The following is a 27,653-nucleotide window of genomic DNA, read 5'->3' on the forward strand; positions in this document are numbered from 1 at the left end:
CCGTGTGTAAACACGCGTTGGAATTATTGGTCGCCTCGAGATGTTTATGCGTTTGCGGCCGCCGCGGTGGCGCGCAACACTGTCCACCGTGACAAATGCTTTCGCGTGGATCGTTGAGGTGTTTACTACCCGCGGTTCTGGAGCGGAAATGTTCTAGACGACAGCAAATTGCTTTTTGCTACGTGATTCGGTGGTAATTGGTCTGCCGGTGTCATTGGCTCGGCCGAGTGGGCGGCGCGATGGAAATCGACGAAAACTGTATCGGTCGATCGCTGTGCAACGTCGCGTTTCTCTCTATCGTTTTAGGAACACTTGAAAGAAGCTCGCATTTGACAAGAGGACATCAAATCGTGATGTAATTAATTTACGTTGAAGTTCACGGTTTCCTGCATTTACGAATTTGCAGCTTGTATCGAGATTCACGGTTTACAGATTAAATGCATAGGTTTTTATGAAAAGAATACAATATAGATGAAAATGAGACGAAAATAGAGGAAGAACCGGTGTTCAATCTAACAGGAGAGAATATTCTTCTTTTTCTTTCAAGGAAATCTCTCATGAGATTTATTACAACACATACTAAATTATAGAATATTACAGAGTACAGTAATGACTACCTAACTGGCGCTCAGATTGTGCACAAAAATGGACAATTTGAGAAGAGGAGATACGATTATTCGAGTTTAGCGTCTCATTTTTATAATTGTTGAAAATTGGTAAATATAAAAAGGAGCCACGAGACTCGAATAATCGTACCTGCTTTTCCAAGATTGTCCATTCTTGTGGACAATCTGAGCGTCAATTGGAGAGACATTACTGTATAGTGAATGGCGAGAACGATAGTAACATTGTGGAAAGACCCTTAGTCGCGCAGGTTACAAGCCACAGAAGAATATTGACGAAACCATTAGTTGACAATTTAACCAATTTTTTACGTTAATTAATTGTGACCTGTTAGATACTAGCAACGAGTAATAAATAGCGGATCAACGAACGAGTCCTACTCAAAGTTGTATTTTGAAATAGATATTGTAATATCGAGCGATCTTTCGTTCCCCGATAAAAATGCTCACACTTGTCCACCGTTTCCAATCACGAGTTCCAACACACCGAGGACCGGAACAAACACCGACTATATCTTCCTGGATAAAATCACAGTCGGCGCGATCCGAATGGCTCAACAACAGTAGCCTCAATCGTTGGCCAACGGTCGCGATAACACCTCCGCAGCATGTTCTTATCTAATTTCTACGTTTTGTGGACGAATGCCTCTTACCTGATCGCCGGTCCCGATTAGATCGTGGTAAATCGGCACGCGCGTGTCCCCGTGCGTGGTACCTGTCCCTTTCTGCGGGTCGTCAACGACAAGGGATTCCCGACATGTCCACGATTTATGGCACCGATAAAAGCTCCGTTTCGCCGGCGAACGCCACGCGGAAACCGTCTGGCGCGGCGTCGTCTGTCCTGCTCGCGCTCGCGGACGATCTAACGATCATCCATCAACCGCGAGGATCTCTGTCGTTGAACTTCCCGGCCGACGCGGCTCAGTCCGCCGTGCGAGATCGCCGATATTTCCCTTCCATTTAACTGTACCGCGTTGTTCTTCGATCGTTTTCACTGACACTGGCGAACAGTCACGAGAGACGGCTTTCATGCGAAAGTCTCTCCACTCGATCCCCGTTAACCCCGGATGGAACCTTTTGTATCCCTGGAGGACCACGGGACCGTACCGGTCGTATCTACGTGCACACACCTCCGTCTCGCGGCGACGAGCCACGGGGGGAGAGGATCGTCCTTCTCGAGTCTCTCGAGCGTTTGCGAACCGGTGCGTGCGACGTCAGCTCGATTTTCGAAGGGTTTGCCGCGCGTCGTCTCGCGTCCGCCGGGTTGCCGGTCTCGAAGGCGCGCGAGAAGTGTACGCTCCGCCCGGCGGCGCTCGCTTTTATCGACGCTCGCGAGGAGCGCGCGCTTGCTCGCGCGCGCAAGCGTACTCTCGCCCCGTCTCGCTCGCTCCCGCCGGGGTTTTCGCTTTTGCGGCCGGTCTCCGTCGGTTTCGCGCCGATTTTCCAACGTGTGCGTGGCCTCTGTCCCTCCCCCTCCCTCGACTGTGTGCGACGCTCGAGAACGCTCCCGCGACACGCGCACACTCCGCGCCCGACGTATCCGACGACCCCGACGACGCGGCGTCGGCGACGCACCACGACCGCCGATAAAGACGCGTCGCATCGCCTGTACGCGACTGCCCCTTTCGCGCGGATGCTTTTCTTTCATCGCTTCGCACCATCGATCCTGCCGCGGCTTCCGACCTTTCCCAAGTCGCCGAGAAACCGCCGGCGAGAAACTCTCTCTCTCCCGATCCACCGCCACCCCCGCGCACCCTCGTCCTGATGGATGAAACACGAGTCGCCGGAGAAGAACAACATTTAGAAACGTTTCACCCTTGAGACCGAGTCCGCCGCGTTCTTTCGTTTCTTCTGTTTTACATCGTCGAGGTCGCGGACTCGATGGGGTGGGTTTTTTACTCACTGGGTTGCGGGGGTCGGTACTTTCAAGGGTGATTTCCTGATTTACCGATGTCTGTTCGGTTTAACCAGCTTTTGGCGCGGTCTCGACGTGGGTGCTTCGGAGAGGTTCCTTTTTTAGGGGTGGTTTTTAGTTTGCCGAGGGTTTCCATGCTCGATAATATATTTTTGATAAATAATTGTGTGCGACAGTTGGGTGGAAATAGGGCTTTTGGTTTGGAATTATTGGAGATAGCAAGTTGTGTCGACTGAGGGGTGGTTTATTTATTTGTTGATAGTTGGTAGAGATATTGTTTTTGGAGGTAGTTTGTAGTTTGCTGAATGTAAATAATTTTGTCGGGTTGCGAAATGGGAGTAGTAGTTTTGTTTCGGAATTACAGTGGTACAAAGTTTAGTTCATACAAGGACGTGTTTCGTTGGTTTGCTGTTTTCGGACCATTTGTAAAAGTATGCTTTCGGGGGTGATTTTTAGTTTGCTCGTGTTATCCATGGTCGACGATATTGTAAAAACGTCAGTATTATCGTTGGAAGGGAATAGTAATTTTCGTCTTGAATTGTTAATAGCAGAGGGTGTAGTTCAATTACGCGTGGTTTTCTCATTGGTTAAAATTGTTTAGATTTGATAATTAACCATTTCGCATAATCACAGGCTAGAATTATTATTTCCCTATGCGGGAGTATCACTCGGACAAAACTGAATCCAATTAGAGGCGATTCGTTGGCCTGCCATATTTTGCTTTTAAACAACTCTCCGTCATAAAGCGCTCAAGTCTAAATGTTAAATATTATTTTCAAATGCGCGATTGTCGCAGATCTACGGTCAAGCTCGGCGGGGGTTGGCTAATTAAAAGCTGAGACATTCCTGGTTCACAGAGGTTCCTGTTACGAGGCTTTCAGGGCGATTGTAAGGTGAGAGTATTATTTTTTCATGGGCCGAGTGCGACTGTCACAAACATTGAGCCGCGTTCAGTCAGGGGTGGCTAACTAATTAGCTGACATTTCTCTGGTTGAAGAAAAGTCCTCCGTATAAAGCATTCAGCGTGACCGCCGGATGGAATTATTATTTTTTTTTATTTTTGGATGTCAGGCACAGGGTTGAATACATTTAGTGGTAATTCGCCGACATTTTCCCGGATGAAAAATCTTTTATTACAAAGCGTGCGGCGCGGTTCGCGAAGGAGGGATTATTAATTTGTATCTGCCAGTGGCATAGGCGTACGTGCGAGTTCTTTTAAGTTTACATACCGTTTCGCCGATGTGTTCCCGGTCAAAAAATCGTTTCGCCTAAAGCATCGTGGGTTTCCTACCATCGGTGCTCTATTTTCTAAAACGCGGGTTCTTTGTTATTATATTTATTACTGCGAGAACACGAGAGACTAGACTATTTTTCTTCTCTTCTAGTCCTCTAAACTTTTAGTTCTCTTCTTTTATTTTTTATTTATAGAGGATACGGCCATCGCGCGCTACCAATTAAAACCACCGGTAACTTTGTAACTGCGGCCGATGATCACGCACTTTGACCATCCGAGTGTGCGTGAAATATTCGATAAGCATTACAGGTCCCCAGTTTCCCAAGAATAAAATTAGCCGTTGGCTTCGGCAACGTTTAATCAATTAGTCCGTGCGGCAGTTCGTTCGATTCGAGGATTCGTTCGTTTATCTCTTGGAAATCGCGGTTACAACGGTATCCAGGTTCATCGCTCCCTCTGTTTTCCACCCACGTCCCTCGAAGCTCCCGATTTCGGTAGCAAGTGACCTGTCGGCACGAGCAAAGTGGTACCGCCGCGTAGGAAGCCGCCGACGCAAAGCAGCCGCGGCCACGACAGAAGCGTACCCGCTGAACAAATGTTTGCGATTGCTCGATTAAAACCGGCGGGGCGTGTTTGCGAGGCATATTAAACCGACGGAAGGAGACCCGCGCCGCTTACGTCGGGGCAATTAAAAAGATTTCAGCGTCGCTCGGCGCCGATCGAAATCGTCCGCTCGTAAACCGCGCCCGGCCCTATATCATCGTTCTTTCGTTTTTCCAATCGTTCATCCCCGGATGCGCGACGAAATAAGCCGACTATATCGGCCATCGAGCGTCACTTTCGAGTCGATTGTAACCCCCCCCCCCCTTCCACCCCGCCACGGTTTCCACCGGCCGAAAAATTTACGGTCCGTTTTTTCGAACAATAATCGCGCGGCCACGTGACGCCGCAACGCCGACGCGAATTATCCCTTAACCCTTGATGAATTGATATTGGCTCGAGTGTTTTGCCGCGCTTTTTCCCCCCATCGTGTCGCCGTTGAATATGCAATTGATTACACGGCCGATCGGAGGGCCCCGCGCGTTCCGCGTTTCAATGGCCGCGATTAATTCCGATTCCGCGGAGTATCGCGAGCCGTCGCCGCGCCGTTGCTGTTCGATTTAACATATTTGATCGATACCGGCCGGCCGCTCGATTATTCACCGGCACAACGGCCGCGGAATTATCATCCCGTTACCGCTGCGAATTTAATTGGTCCCCGGGCTACCGGAAACCCGTCGTCTCTCGTCCCCGACAAAAGCGGGGGCTGGAAATGAAAAAGAAAGAAAAAACATTTCACGCTCGGTCCAGGTGTGAACGCGCTGTTTGCTCCAGCAGCGAAAGAATTTATGCGCTGTTTCGCGCGCCGGCTACGATTTCGGTGTCGTGTCCGCTGAATATTATACGCGTTTCTGATCGCGCCGCGGCGATCGGGCCGCGCTAGTCGTGCTGCGGTAATGTCTTTCGGTGATTCGTGCTGCTCGTCGATCATTCGATAACACATTGATGCCTTTCTAATACGTTCCAGAGGTTGTCTCGGTCGTAATTGTCTGATCGCGTTCCTGTGAACTATTTGTTAATCGATGAAGTTTAAAGAACAGGTTTCATAGTACGATGGGCGACGTGTAGATGAAGTGGGTCATGACGAATCGAAGTTCGCAATTTATTAGATTGAATTATAGATTCGAAGCGAATTTTACGCTGTTACTGATATTTGTACAAACATAAAAAACATTATATTTGAATATAATTTTCTATTATGTTTTGTATTATTATTGTTTTGTATTATTATTATTATTGTTTTATATTATTTTTAATATAGAAATATACAAATACGAGCTTTTGTTAAGAGTTTGTTTAAATACCACTAAAAATGAAAATGTTTACCTCGAGTCTATACTTCTGTGGCTGTAAGAAAAAACGCAGCAAGTCACAGTTTCAAAAAAATTAAGTTAATGCATTAATTGGATTGCGGAATATAGGATTTAAGTATTTATCAGAAAAGACATCGTGAAAACAAATTCTGAAGACTCGTACAAATTATGCAATTTGACTTATGAAATTTCACACTACTGCAGATGGAAGCGAATGATGGAAACATGATTTTGTCTTTTTTAACAAAAACAATAAATATTATGTAAAAAAGGTAAGTAAGTAAATGCTCCCTAATCGATGCCCAAATTGTGCAGGCTCGTTTCTTACAGTTATCGATTGTCAACAACCATAAAAACAAGTCTCTGCGAGTCTCGAATAATCGTATCTCCTCTTCCCAAATTGTCCATTTTTGTGCACAATCCGAGCGTCAATTAGGGAGAATTTACCGTATTGCCTCGGCTGGGATCCATTTCAAAGGAGAGTAAATAAATTTGACGAATAAGCAAATAGCTTGTAATTTTACAGTTGTAAGTTTACAAATTGCTGGCACTTCTTTTACATAATGTAAAAATATGAAGGGGCGGCACACGAAGAGCATAGAGATTGTCGGTACGATATTTCCTGACCAGACACGAAGCAACAAGGCGTTCGAGAAAGTGCGGCAAAACGTAGATTTCACCGTTTCATTTTCACGACGGAACAAAAAGGCGCGGCCGTCAAATATTTTCCGATCGGCGCTAATAGCTAATGTTTTAGATCCTCGGATAGCGTTAATGATCACTCTCGGTAGGAACGACAGCTTAATTGCGGCCCGCTGGATGCGTGTACAGGACAGCCCAATCCGGGCCGAGTGGAAAAAGTCTGTTTCTTCGCGAGACAGCGGCTCTGGACTTTCTCAGTATCGCGTTAGATTGAATATCGTACGCGCACTTAATCGCGTGCTCGGACAAGTCCCGGTGCACGTCACGCGAGGCCCGAGGTACACGATTGTACACGCCGTGGGCTTAATCCCGCGAAATCTCGTCCTGTCTTGTAACACTGATTGACCAGACGTCCTCGCAAAAACGAGTCGGATGTAATTAAGATATTAATAACTCGTCGGGAGGCGGACCCGCTGCCATAACCGGGCGTGAACCGGGCGATCTTGCGCGCGTCGATCGGATCTACGACACTCGACCTTGGATCGAGGGCCGGCATTTCGAGCGGATCGAATCATCGTCGCTCGGGATCGCGTGTCGCCGAACACCGTTCGCGACCGAATTTCGAGCGAGAAATTGCTTCCGGTTTTGCTCGATCGTCGACGGTCACGTGAACGACGCGGGGACGCGTCGATTCGTGCAATAATAACAGAATTAATCGTTGCTTGTACTTTATCCGGCTCTGTCATCGGAAACGATACGCCAAGGTTGTTTCGCGGTTGCTGCGATCGTTCGTGATCAGTGTCATTTCGTGGCACGGAGTTTTTTTCCTTAAATGTTCGAAAATTTCATGGAACATTGGAGCTCTCTGTCCGCCGGCCTTTTCGAATCGTGTGCATTGACACTTTCCGTGTAGGTCGAAAAGCAGCGATTTCCGGTGGCCGATTAAACGACGACGATGGCAACGTGTTATTACGTAGCTGCATGCTATTGGGTTTTATTTCGCCGGAATCGGTGCCAACAGTGTAACAGGTGAGATGTGTGGAGACTGTTGATCGCGGTATGTTCACGCGAGAAGGGCGCGTTGCGAAATCATAATGGGCGAAACGGTAACTTTCTTTTGACCTTTCGGTGGATCATTACGGCTCTGCTGCGGTTTTGTTCGTGGCAATTATTGTAATTACTTAATCTGTATCGATGCGGCCTTTTAACTCCTCAACCGATGCCAATTACGATAGTCAAATGATACGAAAAGGCTAACTAACTTCATTGCAAGCAGTTATTATATAGTATTTTTTTAATGGTTTTTTACAACACGATGTTTTGTATCGTAGCCGATCGGCTTTATAAAAAAACTACCGAACCCTCAGCTCTTTCCCAATTCGTGATACACGGGACAATGAGCGTTTCTTTCGATTAAAACATGAATAAAATTACAGAAAACGCAAAAATTTAATATATCTTATTCGATAAATACGAAGTTCATTATGCCCGGGGACAAACCGAAGTCACAGTAATTGGTCACTCCCGGGTAACCGGTTCCAGTATTCTGTTACAATCGAGCGACGATCTCGTTCCAGTAAATATTTCACATTTCCAAATCTGTAAGCGCAAAAGCAAATTGCCGTCGACGCACCGCACGCTCGACGAATTGAAAGAGGATTACACGAATTTGCAAATAATTACATTAACGTATGAACTATTAAAGTTACGCGGGGCTGCCGGGGCCGCGATAATCCGGGGTCAAGAGTGAAAGATATCGAGAAACGTTCGGTTATTCGGACCAGCGACCAAACTGGAAAACCAAAATTCCTGTCCGGCACAAATCGAGAGACCTTCTCCCCGAGGTTTCTAATCGGCGCACAAAGTTCACCGTCGTGTCGAAGGGCTCTGTTAATAAACGCTTCGACCGAGACTTCCCCGAAAGTCGGAAGAGAGACCGCACTCGCTCGGGCATTAGGGGCACCGGTGATTTTTCAATTCGAGTGCAGTTGCACATATTTCAGCGCGGCAACGCGATAACCGGCGAGCATTCAGCGGTAACATTCCTTTCGGCGACAGTCATCATCGCGGCCGGCGCGCCGGGGCGGGCCGCTGAAACTTAGGGCCCCGGTATCTGCTTAGACGCGAGAGTGTAGCGGAGCGTCTACTATATTACCGCGACTAATGGTAATGACGCTCGTAATTCTCGGCGATAGTGGCGGAGAGAGCAGGGGTCGAAGGGAAACGTGTCTGTGGCCCGATACCAAATGAGTTATACCTTCGGCGCAGGTACTTAGCCCCCGATGTTCGGTATCGGCGCGCCGAGGAGCGCAGTGAATCACGCGAGGGGGTGGCGGGCGGGAATTGAAACGAAAAAAAAATCAAAGGGAGGCGAGTCGAGGGTGCACGAGCGGAGCTGATCGGCCGTTTATTTATGCGGGCTCATCGGGCATTCGTACGGCGACGCGATTAAACGGCTGTAAATGCTTCCTCGTGGCCTCCGCGTGCGCTCGGACTTCTCGTGCGCGATATCAACCGGGTTCCTGTAACGCTCGCGTGTGCGAGGAGGAGAGGAACGCGAGGAGAAGAACGCGAGAAGTCTGCACGGGCCGCCCGTACAATAGCGTAATGCTTCTGGAGATAGCAGCTGGCTGGACAAAACGATTCTTTCATATTGTACGGTTCCGCCTTCTAAAAAACCATTGCTTCTTTCTCTTCCAGCAATACGACGCTCCAAATACTATGCTAGACGCTCCGTACTAATAGCCAATTAACATCTAACACGGCTCGTTTACACACATTCGTTCCGAGTCGCATCGAAACCGTGTTAAACGAGACGTAGAAATCATGCTAATTATGGAAGTGTGTTTCTTCTTCTCGTTTGCACGAGGTTAGTGCGAAATTATCGTGCTTTATAGATTAGGTAAATTGTGCTATTCGGATTTATTTTATTCGTGTTTATCTATCGAAAGTCTATTAATTGAATTTTTAATTATTGTAGGAGTATAGTAGGAGAAATTTAAATAATCTCTTTCTGTGATAATCCCAAACGAAATTATTAGATAACGTTACTGGCGACTACTTGTTGGTACACGATCGAAACAGTTAGTACCATTAAACAATTTATTAAGCAGTGTTTAACTGTAAATTATAGACGTTGGGAAATTATAAAATGATCATCGAATGTTATTCGACAAAACTATAACTGAATACGTTTACGATCGTTCATAATTTTATTTACCAATTTTTCCAACATATTTTTTAACGCGCGCCTTCTACTCGCGTTAACATTGCTAGAAATCTTAACGAAACACGCGAGAACTTAAATTAATTACAGGAACTAAATAGTCAGATAACAGGTTTTATGCTCCGGGTCTTAATGGACCCGAGTCCCGCGATCCGAGTGTTGAAATAAAGAAATGACGTCCACGCTTTACAGCGTTATAACTGGAAATCGCCGTCACAGGTTACAAATTAGAGAGTTGAAATTTATCAGAGAAAATATTAGTTCAATAATATTGCGTTCTAAAAATCTTAGCAACATTCGATTCGTTCAATATATTAGAGTAAAAATGAATTCCGCAAGCTAGTTAAAAATTACGCGACGCCAATGCGAAAACGAGTGCACGAATGCACTTGACGATGTATGAGAGAATCTTGTAGCAAAACGCCACTAAATTCTTCGATCCGAAGCGCCGTGCACCGCGGCGGGCAGCCGGTGCAACGCGGCCGGAGGGGTTGCAGGTAGAAAAGAAAGCGGGAGATAAGCCGCGCGCGCGAACCGTCCTGATGAATAGCTCGTGAATCGGCATTGAAATCGTACGTGACCATTGTCCGGGGGCCGGGGATGCTTGTATCGACTTTGCCGGCTCGCGCCGGCTCGACCGGTATTGTCGCAAAAATCCGCGCATGAAATTAATAACCTTCGCTGATGGGGCAGCGAGGGGGCGGCGGAAACCGGTGGATCTTGTTTTTGAAAGCTCGTTACTACGCCCGGTGAAATAGTGACCGACGATTATCCGCGAAATTGAAACAACCGCATGAATAATGCATCGTACGACGGTGAAATGTGTACCGGCGGGTATCATCCCCCTATCTTTCTTCTATTCGAGGATTCCGTGGCGCGCGCGCGGCCATCGCCAGTTAACACTGCGGCAGTCGCGTCGGGATCGACTCGCCGGACGGACAACCGATCGTGAATCATTTCGCTCGTTCGATCGAGAGTCTTCGTTCCGAGGGTTATTATTCAGTCGCGTTATTTATGGCCGCTCTTGCGTCCCACTTGATGACTACGATACTTCGTCTTCGGCCCTCTCTCTCTCGAGCGGCCGACGCGAAGTCTGCTACTTTTTACCGAGCGCGCGCTGCACGTTTCTGTAATTATTTAGGAGGGCGATGTGGGCTGCTCGCTGGCTGATGAGAGCGTGCAGATTGGAAGTCGTTTCGATGCTGACGACTGTGTTTTATAAGAGATATCGATTGACCGTGAGTGTTGAGATAATTATCGGAGCTCGTGCACTGTTTGCCGAAGATCCTCCAGTCTCTCGCCATCCTTCGGAATAAGATCCTCGGGCAATGTGCGACTGATCTCTGCTAATTATTGGAATTACCAATTTCACATTACGCTTCGAACGTGTAATAATTTCGAGTTGTATGGTTTCGTTCGTCCGATAACATATTATTATCTGTCGACATATTTCCAGTGCACCGCCATTGTAGTTGCGAACGAGCTGCGTTTGTCTCCGTGCATGCATGCGATCGGAGATTGATCCCTCGAGGTTCAAATTACAGTTAGAATATTTGCAAGTGAATTTTGCTATTGTTTATTTCATAGTTGAATTTCTGTGTAGAGATACAGAGTAATTTCTCTCGGAAATGCCAAATTTCGGATTGCTGTGAATTTCCTTGTGCTAGTCCTGCGTCTATGTAATTTATTGCTACGTCGATGCTAAAGATCGATGGAGCTAAAAACCGCGGAACTACAAGGTACGTAGGTACTAGGTACGTGACCGTCGAATCGTGTTATGTGACCTCCGAATTGCTTTCGAATCGTACCATGTGGCCTCTGAATTGTCTTCAAATTGTGACATGTGGCCTTCGAATTGCTCTCGAATCGTGGCATGTGTCCTCCGAATTGCCTTCGAATCGTGGCATGTGTCCTCCGAATTGCCTTCGAAACGTTTCATGTGACCTCTGAATTGCCTTCGAATCGTGGCATGTGCCTTCCGAATTGCCTTCGAATCGTGGCCTGTTATCTCCGAATTGTCTTCGAATCGTAGCATGTGTCCTCCGAATTGCCTTCGAAACGTTTCACGTGGCCTCTGAATTGCCTTCGAATCATGGCATGTGCCTTCCGAATTGCCTTCGAATCGTGGTATGTGGCTTCCGAATTACCTTCGAATCGTGGCCTGCTGTCTCCGAATTGCCTTCGAATCGTGGTATGTAGCTTCCGAATTGCCTTCGAATCACGTGACCTCTGAATTGCCTTCGAATCGACTGCCCCGAGTTTCTATAAAAAGGAGTCGCGAGGCCCGAAGAATCGCGACTTAGTATTCTCAGATCTGCCAGTTTCAATTCCTACCTCCGAACATATCTGGCAGACTGTATCCCTAACGAGAATAACAGCTGATTTCGAGAGGAAGATTTCTACTTGCGTTTCCAATCTGCGCACAATTTACAAAAATAACGACATCAAAAGAATCTCAAGTCGATCGTATCGCAGCGACATTTTCGAGTTAGAACGTCGAGCGGCTGGCTATCGCCAAGATTCGCAGCGAAACTGCCTCGATGTTGAAGAGCGGGGGATGGCCAGGGGTGGGCGGCAGCTCTGTGAGGCCAGAAAAGTAGCCAAGCATCACTTCCCGGCGAGTAGATATCTCGGTGAGGAGACAATTTCCCGTGTTTTTCGTCATGTTTCAAGTTCACCGCATAAAAGGATCAAGAGTCAATAGTAGATTAATTATTAGAGGCGGTGCGGGCGGCCTCTTACTTTGTGGCATAATACACGGGTCAAACGAGAGCTCGTAAAACCAACGAACCTTTTCCACCGGCAACCTTTTCTCCGCGGGGCCGTGCCGCGCGCGTCGTGTGCACACATACGAGCGGTCCTTCTGGCTAGATGCATCATGTGGAGCATCTTGTTCTTCATCTCGGTGACGGTGCTCGTCCACCCTCCAGCCTTTTTCCTCTTTCTTTACCGTTCCCGCGTACGAGAGGCTCGCCCTTTTCCATCCGCACAGAGCCCGGCAACTTTATGCGTCTCTCTCTTTCTCTCTCTCTCTCCCGCTCTCTTGGTCTCTCCTTCGCTTTCGCCGTACCACCACACCCCCCTTCTTCTCTATCGTATTCTCTCTCTCTCTCTCTCTCTCTTTCACTCGACTTTTTTTCGAAGCTCGAAGAAGAAAAAAAAGAAGACCAAGAAGAGTACCGCCGAGGTAATCAAAGGGGTAGGTGTATATTCGTGGGTACTTTACCCCCTCCCCCGCCCTCGAAACGCCCCGGTGGCTCTCGAGGTACACGAGGAACACGCGGGAGCGTTGCCGAACAATCGTTTCGGGAGCTTTGAAGTTTCCTCGGCTACACGCCCCGCCGCGGCGATCCCCTCGTCCCCGGTCCTTCCATCAGCCACGTACTCGCGTAGGGCGTAGGGGACCGAACCACCGCGTATGGTGTGGGGCGATGCCGGTGACACACACACGGTGGCGGGGAGGGTGCAGAGCGATCGGGGAAGAGGCGGGGGAGGGAAATAGGTCCCGACTCTCCACCCACGTACAACGATAATGCCGTCGAACGTTCGCCTCGTCTTCGCGAACGAGCGAGAGAAAGCGAGAGGGACACGGTGCTCCCGCGGAACGGATGGCGAGTGGGGCACACACCGATACGGTGGAGTGGGAACGGGGAACGGGGGGGACAGGATGGATGCTTAAGGGGCTAATTACAGTATTTTTCCCTCGGAGTTTCGCACGATGGTCATCGTGTTTGGATGGTACCTGCTTTGATTTATCCCTTCACGGTGTCTTTACGAGGAGCCCGAGCTGGTCGGCTTTGTGACGCGTCACGATCGGCGCACTCGGCTCCGGCAGGCTGTCTTCTGTGTCGCGGGGGCTAATCAACCAAAAAGAAGCTCTTCTTCCTCCTTTTGTCTTTGTCGCGCGCGCGCCCTGGCCCGCCTCTCGCCATCTCTCGCCGCCTCCGTCATCGCCGTTTTCGTTCGCCGCCCCCTAGAGCCCGCGCTGCCCCGCCCGCCCCTCCCCGCATTTCTTTCGCGGCCGTGCAGCGAGAAGCCTTTGCTTCCGATGCCGCGTATGCAGAAAACATCGCGGAAGTGCCCACTCATTGTCCCGGAGTGGCAGTCGAGTGCAGCTTTGCCGACGACGGGGTAATTAGTTCGTATTATACTTTGTGACATCGCCGGGGTCGGCCAATGAAGCCGAAGAGGATCCTCCCTGCCGCTCTGTCCCTTTCCATCTCTCTCGCTCTCTCCATCAGCTTTACCTCCTACCGCGACTCCTTCTCCTCTTCGAATCCAATTACGATTTCGGTCCCCGAGCCTCCTCTTCCTGCATTGGACGGTGGACGTTCCGCGTGCCTGCACGAATGAGATCTCTCTCTCTCTCTCTCTCTCTCTCTTTCTCTCTGCCTCGCCCGCTTCCTCTCGCCATGTATCGTCTCTCGCTCTTGCTCTCTCTCTCTCCCGGTTACCCTCCACGTCCCTTGATAGCTCTTCTCTCTCCGATCTATATTTCAGCGCAGCGGAGAGTGGAGGTTGGAGAGGCAAGAAGGACGATCGAACGCGCTAGGTTGACCGAACCGAAGCCTCTTTGTAAACGAAAGATCGTCGAGCACGCCGCGGCACAACGTGCGCGCACTCGAGCATAAAGAGCCGCCCCCGGTGCTACAAACATCCTCGACGTGGCTTCACAAGCCCGGGCCCTATATCTTTTTGCGGCCGTTCAACGGGGTGTATGTACGTATCTCTACTTTGTAACGAAATTCATCGGCGAGCATCGAACGGCCGACGACGAGGGCCGCTGCGCTGCTTGTTGCAGCGATTAGGGATGGCCAGCGGTCCACGAAGCGTCCCGCTCCTCTCTATCGGCTATCTCACTGTCTCTTTATTCCATCACACTCCCTCTTCCTCTCTCTCGTTCTCTCTCTCTCTCTCTCTCTCTCTCTCTCTCTCTTCTCGTGAAAGCAAACTCTCGTTAGCGACGAATCGCATCGAACACACGGCGGAACGGCGGCTCAAAGACATCGCGCGGTATAATTTTCCGTCAGAGAACACATTCTCGCTTCGTTGACTCCGGATTCGAAAATTTCCCGAGGGCCACACTTCTGTTCTCTTCCGTCCGCTCTGTTTGCCGTCGCGAGAGCCTGCGGAACGAGTCACGGGGTCGTCGTCGATGCGACGCGACGGATCTCGCGCGAAAGCACGAGCGGAGCTGAAGGAACGCCGAGAGCAGCGAAATAAATAGAAATAAAAATGTGGAAAGAGAGAGAGAGAGAGAGAGAGAGAGAGAGAGAGGGAGAGTGAAGAAGACGTTGGAGAGGCGACGATCGAAACGAATCGGGTATGAAGAAACGCGCGACGTCTAAGAAACCCCGGGAAAAAGTGTATTCTCTTCGCGTTCCCTTGTTCGGCCGCCTGTCAAGCCGCGCCAGTCGCCCCCTTTTTTCCGTTCCTTTTTTCGGGACGCGCGCATCTCGCGACGCACCCCCGCGTTATGAGCCATCCAGCTGAAAATGGCGTCTCACAGACCCGCGTGAGAAATATTGTCAGACACCGAGGAGATAGACGCGGAAAGCCATGGGTCGAAGGGCGAGCCTGAATCTCGGCGTCTGGCGTGCTTTTTCTACCTCGATGGGAAACGGAATATGGGAACGAACGGAATCGGTGACGGCTAAATATAGCTTTCGATGAATCCGAGTTCATAGGTTCTTGGAATTCACTAAGAAATAGTTTTTCTTGGAACCTCTTTGTAATCCGACTGATATTCTTGTTTCACTTGTATTCAATTCTTTTAGGAAATTTCTTTACGGTGGCGTAAATAAAGTATTGGATTTCTTGGGTTATGAACTGGAAGGTGAATTGATTTTTAATGTTGGAGATAGTGGATACTGTTAGTGATTGACCGTGTGATAAGAATTACAATTGTTATATTGTGAACAACTATTTGCTATTATTATATTGTGAACAACTATTTGCTATTATTATATTGTGAACAACTATTTGCTATTATTATATTGTGAACAACTATTTGCTATTATTATATTGTGAACAACTATTTTATTGTGTTCGAAAATGCATCAGTCTTTTATTTTCCTTAAAACAATTATTTCTAAATATTTCTAAATATAAAGTCTGCACAAATATTTGCAATTTTCGAATCGGATAGAAACATACTCCACGAAGCCACTTACGTATTTTATGCATTTTAGATAAAAATTCCTACATAAAATATCAAAGTTTTGAGCAGGTTAGAAAAATTGAAGAACATTACCACCTTTTCTTAAATATATTAAAATCAATAAAAGGAGAAATACAGTTTTATTGAATTTTTGTTTCTTACAAACTGAGTCAAAAAAATTTTATTTTGTATAAAGCGATCTACTAGTAACCAATAAAAGTTGATGTAATGTAAGAAAAAATTTTCACTAACTGGACGATAAAAAATGTCATGCGGGACATGATTCGCGTGCGAAAGCAAATAGAAATATTTTAATGCAAACAAGCAGTTGTCAGTTGTGATTCCCATTGATATTGCCTTTGAAACGTAAATGAAGAATCCATCCAGCTGGAAATAACGCGTATTAGGAATAAGACGGCAAGAAAAAGTAGCACTTGGGGAATGGTATGCGGAATTCCGTGGAGTGGCGAACGCGGTAAGCAAGTTTACGGGGCGTACCGGGAAAGGACGCGTTGCTCCTTTGAAACGGATCCATTTGTAAATTCGCGAGCAAAGGGTAGTCGCATTCAATTTTCGTCCGACCTGTTAATTTGGTCGGAGCGACCTCGACAGCTGCCGCGGCCTGCACAGACGATTTTATGGGGATTCAGGAGCCTCTTCTTCCCCATTTGCACACCGCACTACATCTGTTTCGCGTACCACTAATACGCAAACTTAACCTACGGCTCGTCTACGTATCCAATTGCGAGCGAACGTGAAAATTGCTGAAGCAGCATCTGGAGCATTGGTCTCTCTCTCTCTCTCTCTCTCGTTTTCTCTCGCATGGCCTCTCTCTCTCTCTCTCTCTCTTGGTTCTCTGAGCTCGCCGCACCGCGGTAAATGAGCTTGCGAGCCTACGCAGCAGAAACTAACCAACATTTTCATCGGTCGTCCCCGGCTCTCTTGAAACAATCGCGTGCACCTGAAGGGTCGTGTAAATTCCAATAGTCTGCAAGTCCGTCGCGGCGGCGGCGTCCGTCGTGTCGTGCGTCGACGTTCGTGCCTCGTTGAAGTTACACGGTGACGCGAAGTCGCGACGGGGCGAGCGGAAAGAAGAGGAGAAAAAATTGTCCGCGTTTGTTTGGTTACTCGAATTGATTCCTCGATCGCCTGTTCTCTCTCTCTCTCTCTCTCTCTCTCTCTCTCTCTCTCTCTCTCTCGTTGACTCTCCCTCTGGTAGGCTTTTTTTTTTATTTTTCCTCCCGTCCGAACTCGACGGGACAGACATCTGCGCGACTGAATAAATCATCCGGGCGATCGAGTATTCGTTTGCGAGTCTCCGTCCGCGCGCTGATTTCCTACGACCGAAATTTCAAACAAATTTCCGCGGAACCGACACGCACACCCCCGCAATCTCGCGGGTGTGAGGCCGGCACCGGGGCCAGTGGAAAAGTTGCGTCGTTAAAAGTAAATTCGGAGCCGCCGCGCCGTTTTATTCCGGAATTAATGAAAACACCGTGGCCGGCCTGCAGTTCTTGAAACACGGCCGGGTACACTTGAATTTTCAGCCGCGTTTTCACCGGCCGGGCTCAAAGCAACGCTATCACAAACAGTGCCGAGTTGTTACCGCGAAGAGGGTATTTATTACGCGGCGCCACAATGCCGGTAAGCGGCGGGAGGGGATGGATTAGCTTATTCGGCAAATTGTTAAAGGTAATTACACAACGGTACCTCCCGTCGGAAATTAGTAGAAAAGGTGGACTGTGTGGCCCGCATCAATATTTGTCGTCAAACAATCGAATATCTCTCCGCTCTCGATTATCATTTATTATGCATGCGTATTAAATGTATGAAATCAAACGCGGATATCGAACTCTGGACTGCGCTTATTTATCCGGGCCCGTTATTGCCGGAGCTTTCTGTGACCAAATAGTTGCGTTCATCCCTAACGTGATACAACATAATATGTCTCAACTATTACGCATTGTCGGAGCGATCGTCGAGACTTTTGCTTGTTGTAAACGATCAGGTACGTTGTTAACCTTTTAGGCACGACGCGCCACTATAGTGGCTTCCGCGGATATCATCTTTTAGAACGACACGCCACTATAGTGGCTTTCGCGGATGTCATCTTTCAGAACGACACGCCACTAATAGTGGCTTTCGCAGATGTCATCTCTCTGGACGACGCGCCACTATAGTGGCTTGCTCTAGTAGTTCATTCGCTCATCGCTTGAACCAAATAATCGTCTTCATATGCATTGTTTCACACTTCTTTTGTCTTCACATCGATTTACAACAGTCTACAGGGTGTCCCAAAAATGTCTCGCAATCCGGAAATGGCGGGTTCCTCGGATCATTTGAAGCAACTTCTTCCTTTACAAAAATTTTCTCCGAGGCACCGTTAACGAGTTATTAACGAAAAACAATGACCAATAAGAATCGGGTACGGCTGACGCGGGCGGCCCAGCCAACCAGCGCACGAAGCCTTCATTGGCTCGGTCGCCTCGCGCCAGCTGAGTTGGGATTCGACCGCCTCGACCGCTGGCGCCGTTGGCTCGGCCGACTCACGCCAGCTGAGCTGGGATTCGACCGTTCGACCGCTGGCGCCGCTGGCTCGGCCGCCTCGCGCCAGCTGAGCTGGAATTCGACCGCTTAACCGCTGGCGCCGTTGGCTCGACCACCTCGCGGCAGTTGATCTCGCCTCTCATTGGTCACTGTTTTTCGTTAATAACTCGTTAACGGTGCCTCGGAGAAAATTTTTGTAAAGGAAAAAGTTGCTTCAAATGGCCTGAGGAACCCGCCACTTTCGGATTGCGAGACATTTTTGGGACATCCTGTATATACAGACACAGAATATACAGTATCAGACTCTGTACAGTACACATTAGATTCTGCCGTCCAGAGAAATAGCCTCGCGCAGAATTCAGCCGTACCTAAAAGGTTAAAGAAATGGTACAACTTGGATTACGTGTATCAATCGAACGAGATTCGTCTAAGTTTATATTATATTATTTGTTGCCTCATTTGTTAGTACTGATTTTTTAATCGATGTATCCTAGCCGTGGCATTGTATTCCGTTCCCTTGGAGTGCAAAGTGATCATTAGTTTACCCTGTAGTCAGAGTTCGGCAAAAAGTAATCTAATTAGTGATTAACGATTATAATTCTTTGGTTATAATAACTAATTTGTAATAATTTAGAATAACTAATTTATAATAATCTACAATAACTAATGTATAACAATTTACGGTGTGCAATTTATAATAATTTATAATAACTAACGAGTTACAATTGCTAATCATTAATCAGATTACTTTTTGCCCAACTATGTCTAATTATAACTTTCCTGATTTCATTTAAGTATACTTATATAAATTAAGGCTATGGGATCCGTGCACCGATAAAAAATGACATATCAGCAAATATATACTTTGCATTACATCGACAATAATCACAGTGCACAGAAACGTTTGCGCCTGAATTGTCGTCAGAAGCTCAAAAGCTTTCAGAATTCAAAAACCCATCGAATTGTTACGCTTCGTATTAATTAATGTTGATTTAAGCCGAACGTTGATTTAATGTCGATTAACACGAATTAATGTTGACTTAAACCGAACGGTTCTTCAATCGTCTGCATCCACGTCGTCGATTATTGAAACGAACGTCGTGGAGCATCGAATGCGATGCATTCCCGTGAATATTATACAGCGCCGACGAGTGCAGCTTGCTCGCCGAGTGCGCAGAAACGCGAGCAAGTCTCTAAGACGGTAGTAATTGAAGAGCAAATTTGAACGGCTAAATGTAATCCCGCCTCGTTAGCATCTTTAATAAGACGTTGGCTGGCGAGTTTGCCGAAACAATTCACGGACACCCAGTATGTATCCAAGAATGGAGGCGGGTAGGATTCGCAACAGCAGCGAGCGTCGAGTGGCGTTCCGTTTATCCATCGTCGCTCTTCCCGTGGATGCATTAAATTCCCACACTGATACGCGTCTCGGTGGAAGCAATGCCGGTGGCAGGACGCGCCGTGCGTCGCCCGACGGCACAGGGATACGCGACGCCGTCGACGACGACGACGACGACGACGAGGAAGACGATGGCGGCGGTGCTTTGAGGGCGCGGAGTGCCGCACTCGACGTGTCATACGGCGCCCTCTAACACTGGCGTAGTGCTCTCTCGAATTATTTTGACCGTACTTTGGCCGGGTTCGATCCCCGAAGACACTCTCGCCCCTTGATCCAACGATCGATCAACCCCTCGAGAACAATGCAAGCGGCCGCAACGAGTGCACCTATTATTTCTACCGCGTGCATTCCGTTTCAAAAGTTCGAGAAGCCTGTATCTTTCCATTATCTTGAGGGAGCGGAGAGGAGAAAGGCTCGTGGAAAAGTAAGTAGAAGAAGAAGAAGAGGAAGTCATCGGAAGCTACGCCAATGGGGACCTAGCCGGCAATAGCGCGAGTCGGCGCCGGCGACGGAGATGGTTTCTCCCCCTTTCTCTCACTCTTTCTCTCTCTCTCTCACACACACACTCACTCTCACTCACTCATTCACTCACTCACTCACTTTCTCTCTCCTTCTCCCTCTCTCTCCTCGTTCCTTAGCTCCGCCACCCTTGGCTGCTGCCCCCGGTGAGCCCGGCACAGGGCAGAGTCGTACTACTTTGATCGCCACTCAAACATTTTTGCTACCCAGCCCCCGCTCTGCTCGCTAGCTTCTGCTGTTACAGGGCCGCCACGCCGCCCCCCGGTTACGGGGAACGGGGCTGCCCGCTGCTTCCCACCAACTAATTACAGTGTGGATCAAAGAATTCATCGACGCGGCCGTCGAGCCTCGACACGACCGACGCCTGTGTGCCACTGTACGTGTGTATGCGAGCGCGTGTGTCTGCCAGCGAGAGCGTGTGCGCACGCGGGCATCGTGCATGCGCCGATGCTAGAGGAAAAGAATGAAGCAAGAAGGGCGCGAAAGGGTGAGAGCCTGCCCGAGAGAGCCGGTGGACCCTTGCTTGCGCTCTCTGTACGCACACCATGCCGCCCTGCGACGTTACCACTCCGCGAATATTCTTGGACGCGTTGCTTCGTCTTCTGCAAAGTTCATTGGACAGCGGCCAACGTCCTCCATTCTAAATGTTTTACGATACTCGATCATTCTTGCGGTTGCTGGACCTGACAGTAGCAGTCTGTAGTTTCGCATTCTAAATGGAAAAACGTTTGCCACTAATCTACGCTGTTAAAATAGCATGACCTTGGAGTGACCTTGACTAGTTTCACAAACGAGCTTCAGAAATCGACAATTTGTAGGTTTCGTTATTTTCAAACCCAATTTAAGACATTAACCCCTTGCCGTACTTTGACGAGTCCGACTCATCATGAAAATTTCTATTAATAACGTATTAAGTATATATGTTATTCTGTGTGTGTGTCCATTAAAATTTGAATAAAATTCTAATCTCTTGTCATCAATATTTAAGCATTCAAGTAAATGTAGGCACACACACACACACACGATAAGCATCAATTTTCCCTTTTAAGAAATTATGGTAATCGAAAAATTTCTAATCGCAGTAACTGCGAAGAGAATAGTATGTCAAGGGGTTAATCCTTTCAATGTGTAGTCCGTACATGGTGCAGCCTTTAATTTGTGAATATAATTTAGGTGCAATTAATATAATCTGTATAGGATTCTTATAACACGAATGTAACGTAAAGGTATATAAGAATAATATAAAAGTAGCTCTGAAAGGGTTAAACTATTTGTCAAAGGAAATGCAAAAATGGTACCTCGTTATCTATACAAGGGTTAAAATTACAAGTGTTATAATTATAATTTTATATGCTTGTTCACGGGATAATATGAAACAATTTAGACACAATTAATTCCTTTGTAGTTAAAAAATTATTAAAAATATAAACGTGGCATGCACTGATCTTGCATTTTACTATTTATAAGAAGTTTCGATTTGCATGTTGGGTTTCAGAGTTAGAGTAGCTTTCGTTGTCAGAGGTCAAAGGTGATTGCAGCAAGCTACTAATTTTACAGTAAGCGTTAAAATTATCGCTTGAAGATTTAAACTGCGAATAAATTGTATGAAACTACTCGCGTATATAAATGTCAGCTGAAGGGTTGCTGTCGCGAAATCACGAAGATCCTCAGGTTTCGTGCGGCTCCAGTACATACTTTGTTGAAGGTACTCGAAAGTTACAGCGGCGTTTCATCGTGGACGACAGAAGAGAAACTTAGAAGGTGCTCGAGTGTTTCCGCAGCGACGAAGAAACTCCCATCGAAGGGTTTCGGTCGGAATATTAAGATATTCGAAGGGAATACGCGTGGTAACCGGACTAGAATCGTCAGAGACATGTTCAATAAACGCGCGCCGCGCCGGGTAGGAAATCCGTTTCAAGAAGTCAGGGATGAAGGAAGGAGAGGGCGGTGCGCGCAAGTAGGTGTATGCACGCGCGTGTACACGAGCGATTTTATGCTCGCCAACCCTCTTTCCGCGCGGCGTAAACCCTCAGACACGAGAGGGAGGCCGGATGGGATTGCACTTTCAGACGTGAATTTTCACGAAGCGAATAAAGCGTGTTAAAGCCCGTGTTTTCGTGACGCTTGCTCGCCGCCACGCTCGAGTAATATCTTAATCCTCTTACACGAGAGAATGGTAACCCAAACTCGGAGCGGCCGGTGCAGAAAAATGGGGCGGAAGGACGAGTTAAGCCCCGGGAGGGATTCCGCGATCTCAGGATCCAACCGGAACCCAGAGCAATCTCCTTTCGATCTAGTAGTCGAGCGTGAGCTGCTTTCGCGAAACATTATCTCGTTTGCTTTTCATTTGTACGAGACCTCCCGCGCGAATTGCCCGAACGTTTACGTCCGCTAATCCAAATGTTAGTTTTTTTTTTTCCCCCGGAAGTAATCCCGGAAAGTAATCCCTCGCTCGCAATTTATACTCTTTTTTTTCCAGTGTTGTTTCTCGCCCGTGTAAAGCCGGCTAACTCCCTAATCGATAACTTTCTGATTTTTATACACACATCCTTTAACCGATCATCCAGGATCTGCTAGCCTGTCCCGGGGATCCTAAGTCTATTATCGGCTTTGTCACGGCACGCTCCTACACTCTTCGGTTTCCCTATGTACACGCTTCAAACGTCTTTGCAGCGGTTTTGGTCAGCGTAGCAGCCGTCTCCAAAGGCGAGCAATTTTTACTGCAGGTATAAAGCTGTCGGCGTGAGGTTCCCGAGACAATATGGATTTTAAATTATCAAGTTAATACAATCTTGAACACGTTACGTACCGAAAATCAAGACCAATAATTCGCATAATATCTAAATAGTTTTATTAGTGAAAGCGAAACTAGACAGTTGAAATTAATCGTAGCGCACGATGAACTCTTTTGCATTCTAAAGTAGTAAATCTAGTAAAATTCAGTTTGTTCGAATATATTGCGATAATAATAAATGTTGAAAACTAGAACACTAAACTAGTAGCACTCGACGTGTTAACCCTTCGACGATGAACCGTACAATCGACCACGTGTGCGACGATTTTCAGTTTTATTCATTAATTTTTCAAAAACATATTTTTGCAGATAATTTGTGTAGAGCTGTAGTGGAACAGCAATTAATTGTGAAAAATTGAGTAATTAGATGAAGATTTAACACAGTGCTATTCACTATAATATACAAAAAAAAAACAATCAAGAAACTTAGATCCGAAGGAACCGTGAATGTTTGACCGTCTAATGGTAAATTATCGTTTTACAACTTGGCTCGCGCACGCGAGCTACAAGTAAGAACACGGGTCGCAAGACCTAAAAAACGTTCATTACCGAAGCCCGGCGCCTGATTCCGGGTTAAACGCTGCAGAACAGTGCACGAAGATCAAACAGCCGGGCGTTATTAAGGCTCTGCGTGGAAGTAATCAGCAGCCAAGTTTCCCGCGGAAGATCCGCGGGATTAACACATGAAGAATGGAGCAGTTCGTTCCTAACGTTGAACAAAAAATTTAATCGAGTTCAATATTGAACTTTCCGACGTTCCACGGAGCCCCGGGAGATCTGGGCGCCAGTACCGGATTAATGAACTAGCGGCCTCGCAATCAAACTTCGTAATTCGTCCGCATTCGAAATTTACAATTCGCGGGCACCGATCTGCGGGACAAGAAAAGCGGGGAAGTTCGATGATTTTCACGATAAAACCGGGCGCTGTCGCGTTCGATTGTACACCGGTTGCAACGTTGCCGGCGCGAAATCAGCATGACAAAGGAGCTGCGTGGAAGGAGCTGTGTGCACCCGGGGCTCTCTCTCCCGTCGGTGTACGTTGCAGTTCGGGGGCAAAAAGGGTGTGTGGCCAGCGAAATCTGTCACCCGGATGTCAATCAATATTTCGAGGGGTTCCGACCGCCCCCTAACCCCCTTTTCTGGCTTTCCCTTGTTCGGAACCCTCCCCGTGCCGTGCCGTGCCGTGTGTTCCGCCGCGGCGGACGCGCGAGTCGCGCAGATCAACGGACCGAATCCGCCCGAGCGGACGAGCGAGCGAGCGGGCAGAACGTTTCGCAAGCCCCCTCGCGGTGATTAATTTCCACTAGGAAATTAATCTGACGGAAAGAATTTGTCGTGCGTGGACGCACCGCGCAATGATCCGACGGCAGATGGGAAGACAGCGCCGGATTAAAGCGTATGACGCCGGGCCTCCTTAATTTACGACACCCACGGCCGCCATTACGAACGTTTCATAAATCACGACTTGGCCGCTCGCCGCCGCTGGTATCGAGTTTACGGTAGTTCATTTGTTTGTTACGATTGGTGGCTTGTGAACCCTGCGGCACCGCGCGTACACCTTCCGCTATAATTCATTGTCGAACCGACTCCACCGTTTGATTTCTCCGAGCTTTTTCTGTATTTTCCTTTGAATTCAGGGAAATTACGGCGGGCTATTTGATTGCCGAGCAACCGTGCTCGGGTAATTGTTACTGATTTACGATCCCTGGCGAGGCAATTGCTCAGATAATTAACGGCCGCGCAACGCAGTTTGTAATCGTTCCTGTTGGTATATTTTAAACGTTCGAGTTAACGAGTAATCAATGCGTGGTCTAGTAATTTGCGCGCGTTCGTGTCTTAAAATAAAACTCTGCCGTGTAATTGTTAGAAGATAGAAACTAAATTCAAATTAGGCAATGATAATGTTGACTCTCGTTGCTCTCGTAGAATTTTCACGGAATTACTCGGAGCTTGAATGTATTCGTTCGTGAAGTAGTATGTATCGGATGAAATATAAAATGGTGTAACGTTGGAAATGATTGTTCTGTTTAAGTAGAAATCGGTATAAAATTGTATTTATACAATTCTATTGCTATTTATACTATTATATTATTATTGATACTATTATATTATTATTAATACTATTATATTAGTATTAATACCATTATATTGTTATTTATACTATTATATTATATAATATGTATTATAATAATTATTATATTATTATAATAATATAGTAGTATCAATACTATATTATTATTAATACATACAATACTCCTGATATTTTCACATTTTTGTCATAACCTTGTTATCTAACACCTCAAACAAACTCAAGTGACGCGGACCAATTTTAGAAAAGTTTTGTTTTAACACATTGTTGACTGCCACGGACACTATAAACAGTGATATAACCTGACAAAACCTAACATAACCTGCCATAACCTGACACATGTATTGTATACTGACTAAATTTATTGTTACGGTAATTTAGCGCCACGTTAATTTATACTAGCATTATAATTTATTTCTCCTGTCTTTTAAAAATTTTTGGATATATAGATTACATTGTAAGACATAAGTCAAAATTTTCGAAAATGTAACTTACACCACCATGACTTTAACCAACTACATGTACAAGTACACGCAGATCCACAATCCGTGTGTAATAAATAATTGCTCGGACAATCGCGCTCGCAATGCCAACCGAAAATTGTCTACCAGGTGTAGTGGAAGCCTTGACAAGACACGCTCCCGATTTAGCATCGGCACCCAATGCCACGGTGGGCTCATTAGACGGTGCTGTAATCGATTCAGAGCCGCTGCAGCGGGCTGTCTCAATTTGTCCGAGCGAGAGATCGATTTCCCTGGACCGGAGCGCCGGTAGCTGCGGACCGATCATCTTCTCGTAAACGTCCGGACCCCGGCCGCCCCCGGCAGCGTCGAAAGCCTCTTTAAACGATCGACAAGCGGTTCTGCCGATCGATCACCGGGTCCGAGCGCTTTCGAGAGCGTGCACGGAATAATTACGACACAGATGTTCCGGGCGTTTCGTGCGGAAGGAGAGAAATCGAGGCAAGCTGCGAGAAGGGGTCGAAGCGGGAGGGGCCGAAGCAGTCCGTAATTCTCAAATTATATATAGAGGAACCCTATGCTCGAGTCTATGTTGTCCCAGTCATCCCGGCTCAGCCGCGACGTCGTCATAACCGTTAACGTTATCTGTGCCGCAGAATATTGCGAGAGAGGGTGGGTCTAGGGGATGAACGGACGGATACGCTGCTACAGCGGAGGGGCGGGGGGCACAGCCGCTCCCCGCCCCCTCGTGCATGTCCCTCAAAATAGAGTTACAAACTGTAACTACGTTTCGGTGCATTAATGCCGCGTAGGAGCGTGAGTCGGCGCCGGTGCCGTCGTCGGAATTCGTGCGGTGCGCTCCAGCGAATCGATCGCGGTTACAACGCCGTTCAGGGGGATGAAACTCGTGCCGGGAGGGCCCTACGCCCCGCTGGATCGTCGCTACAACGGCCACTTTACGCTGAAAATCGCCGCGGCGAGCTGCTCCCGGGAGTATCGTGTTCTTCTTATCTTCGCTTCTGCGAATCGCGCATGAAATAGGATCGCCGAGGATTCAGACGGAATGACGTCGAATGAAATTTGCCGGCAAGTAGCCTCGCTATCGAATGACTGTCGGAGAAACGTTGTTATGACGCGTGGTGTTCGCGCTCTTGGTTCATTTTTCTATCGATTGGTTTCGAGCCGACTGCGAGGCAGTCAGACGGATGGGAGGGATCGCGATTTGTATTATACAGGGTGAACCGCGAAGCTAGAATTTTTCTTGCGCGTGCATCTTTCAGGGGATGATGCACGCTGTGAAGTATTAAAAATGCCGAAGTGATTTTTCGAATCTGTTCGTACGGGAGCATGTCGGTGGAATAAAGAGTGTTGCTCGTTTCTAGTGGTCTTTTCGATGATGCCTTTGGTGACGTTCGAGCGCAAGTTTCGCGAGTGTATGTTTGTTTGAAATTCCACGTTTGATTTGCATTCCTAGGTACATATACATAAATGGCACAGCAGCGAGGCTGACCGATATTTCTGCGTTAATTCCGCGCTTTTCATCGAGAGGAAAAAAAAAGGGGCGGCTCGATATTGGTTCCGACTGACGATGAAGCATAAATACACCAAAGACGCGTATCAATATTCGTATCTTGCACTTTTTCCACTAGTTTCCCTTTCGGCCGAGTATTGCACGTACACGCGAAGGGGGATGAGAATCGAGAGAATTGTAAAGCCAGAGAGAAAGATAGACGGAGAGATAGAGCAAAAAAGAGAGGAAAAGGGAGAGAAAGCGAGAGAGAGAGAGAGGGGGGGGGTACAAGAGACGAAAGGAGTGAGACGGTACGGGAACCGGAGAAAATTAACCCGTCGCGAGCGTACTCCAGTAAAGGCAAAAGAAAACACGCTAGTGAAATATAAAGGATACTCGAGACACTGTAATCGAGTTATATCTCGTAATCCCATTCCTCGAGCGTCTCGCGGCTCGAGGATGCGCATCAATGCGATTCCATATTTCGCGAAATCGTTCCTAGGAATTCAAATGCGCTGGATGTTTCATGAGAAAAATCAACCCCGGTGTTATTTCACTATTGTCTGGCTCGGCATCCTCCAACTGTTCAAATTAATTCAAACTAATTTTACTGCGAAGCAT

General features: G+C 47.4%; 1 protein-coding gene across 2 annotated transcripts in view; it reads right to left on the bottom strand.

The window, feature by feature from the left end:
* fz2 (frizzled 2) overlaps positions 1 to 27,653 on the bottom strand; it is a 171,810-nt gene that overhangs the window by 118,975 nt on the left and 25,182 nt on the right. Inside the window, exon 1 of one of the 2 annotated variants that reach the window (XM_033464995.2) lies at positions 1,277 to 1,920. The exons of the other annotated variant lie outside the window; for it this stretch is intronic. The gene's annotated coding sequence lies outside the window, so the exon portion shown is untranslated. Of the gene's footprint in view, positions 1 to 1,276; positions 1,921 to 27,653 lie in introns of those variants that run through there. 2 annotated transcript variants of the gene reach the window in all.

This window comes from Megalopta genalis, chromosome 12, assembly GCF_051020955.1.
Source record: "Megalopta genalis isolate 19385.01 chromosome 12, iyMegGena1_principal, whole genome shotgun sequence".
Taxonomy (NCBI): Eukaryota; Metazoa; Arthropoda; class Insecta; order Hymenoptera; family Halictidae; genus Megalopta; species Megalopta genalis.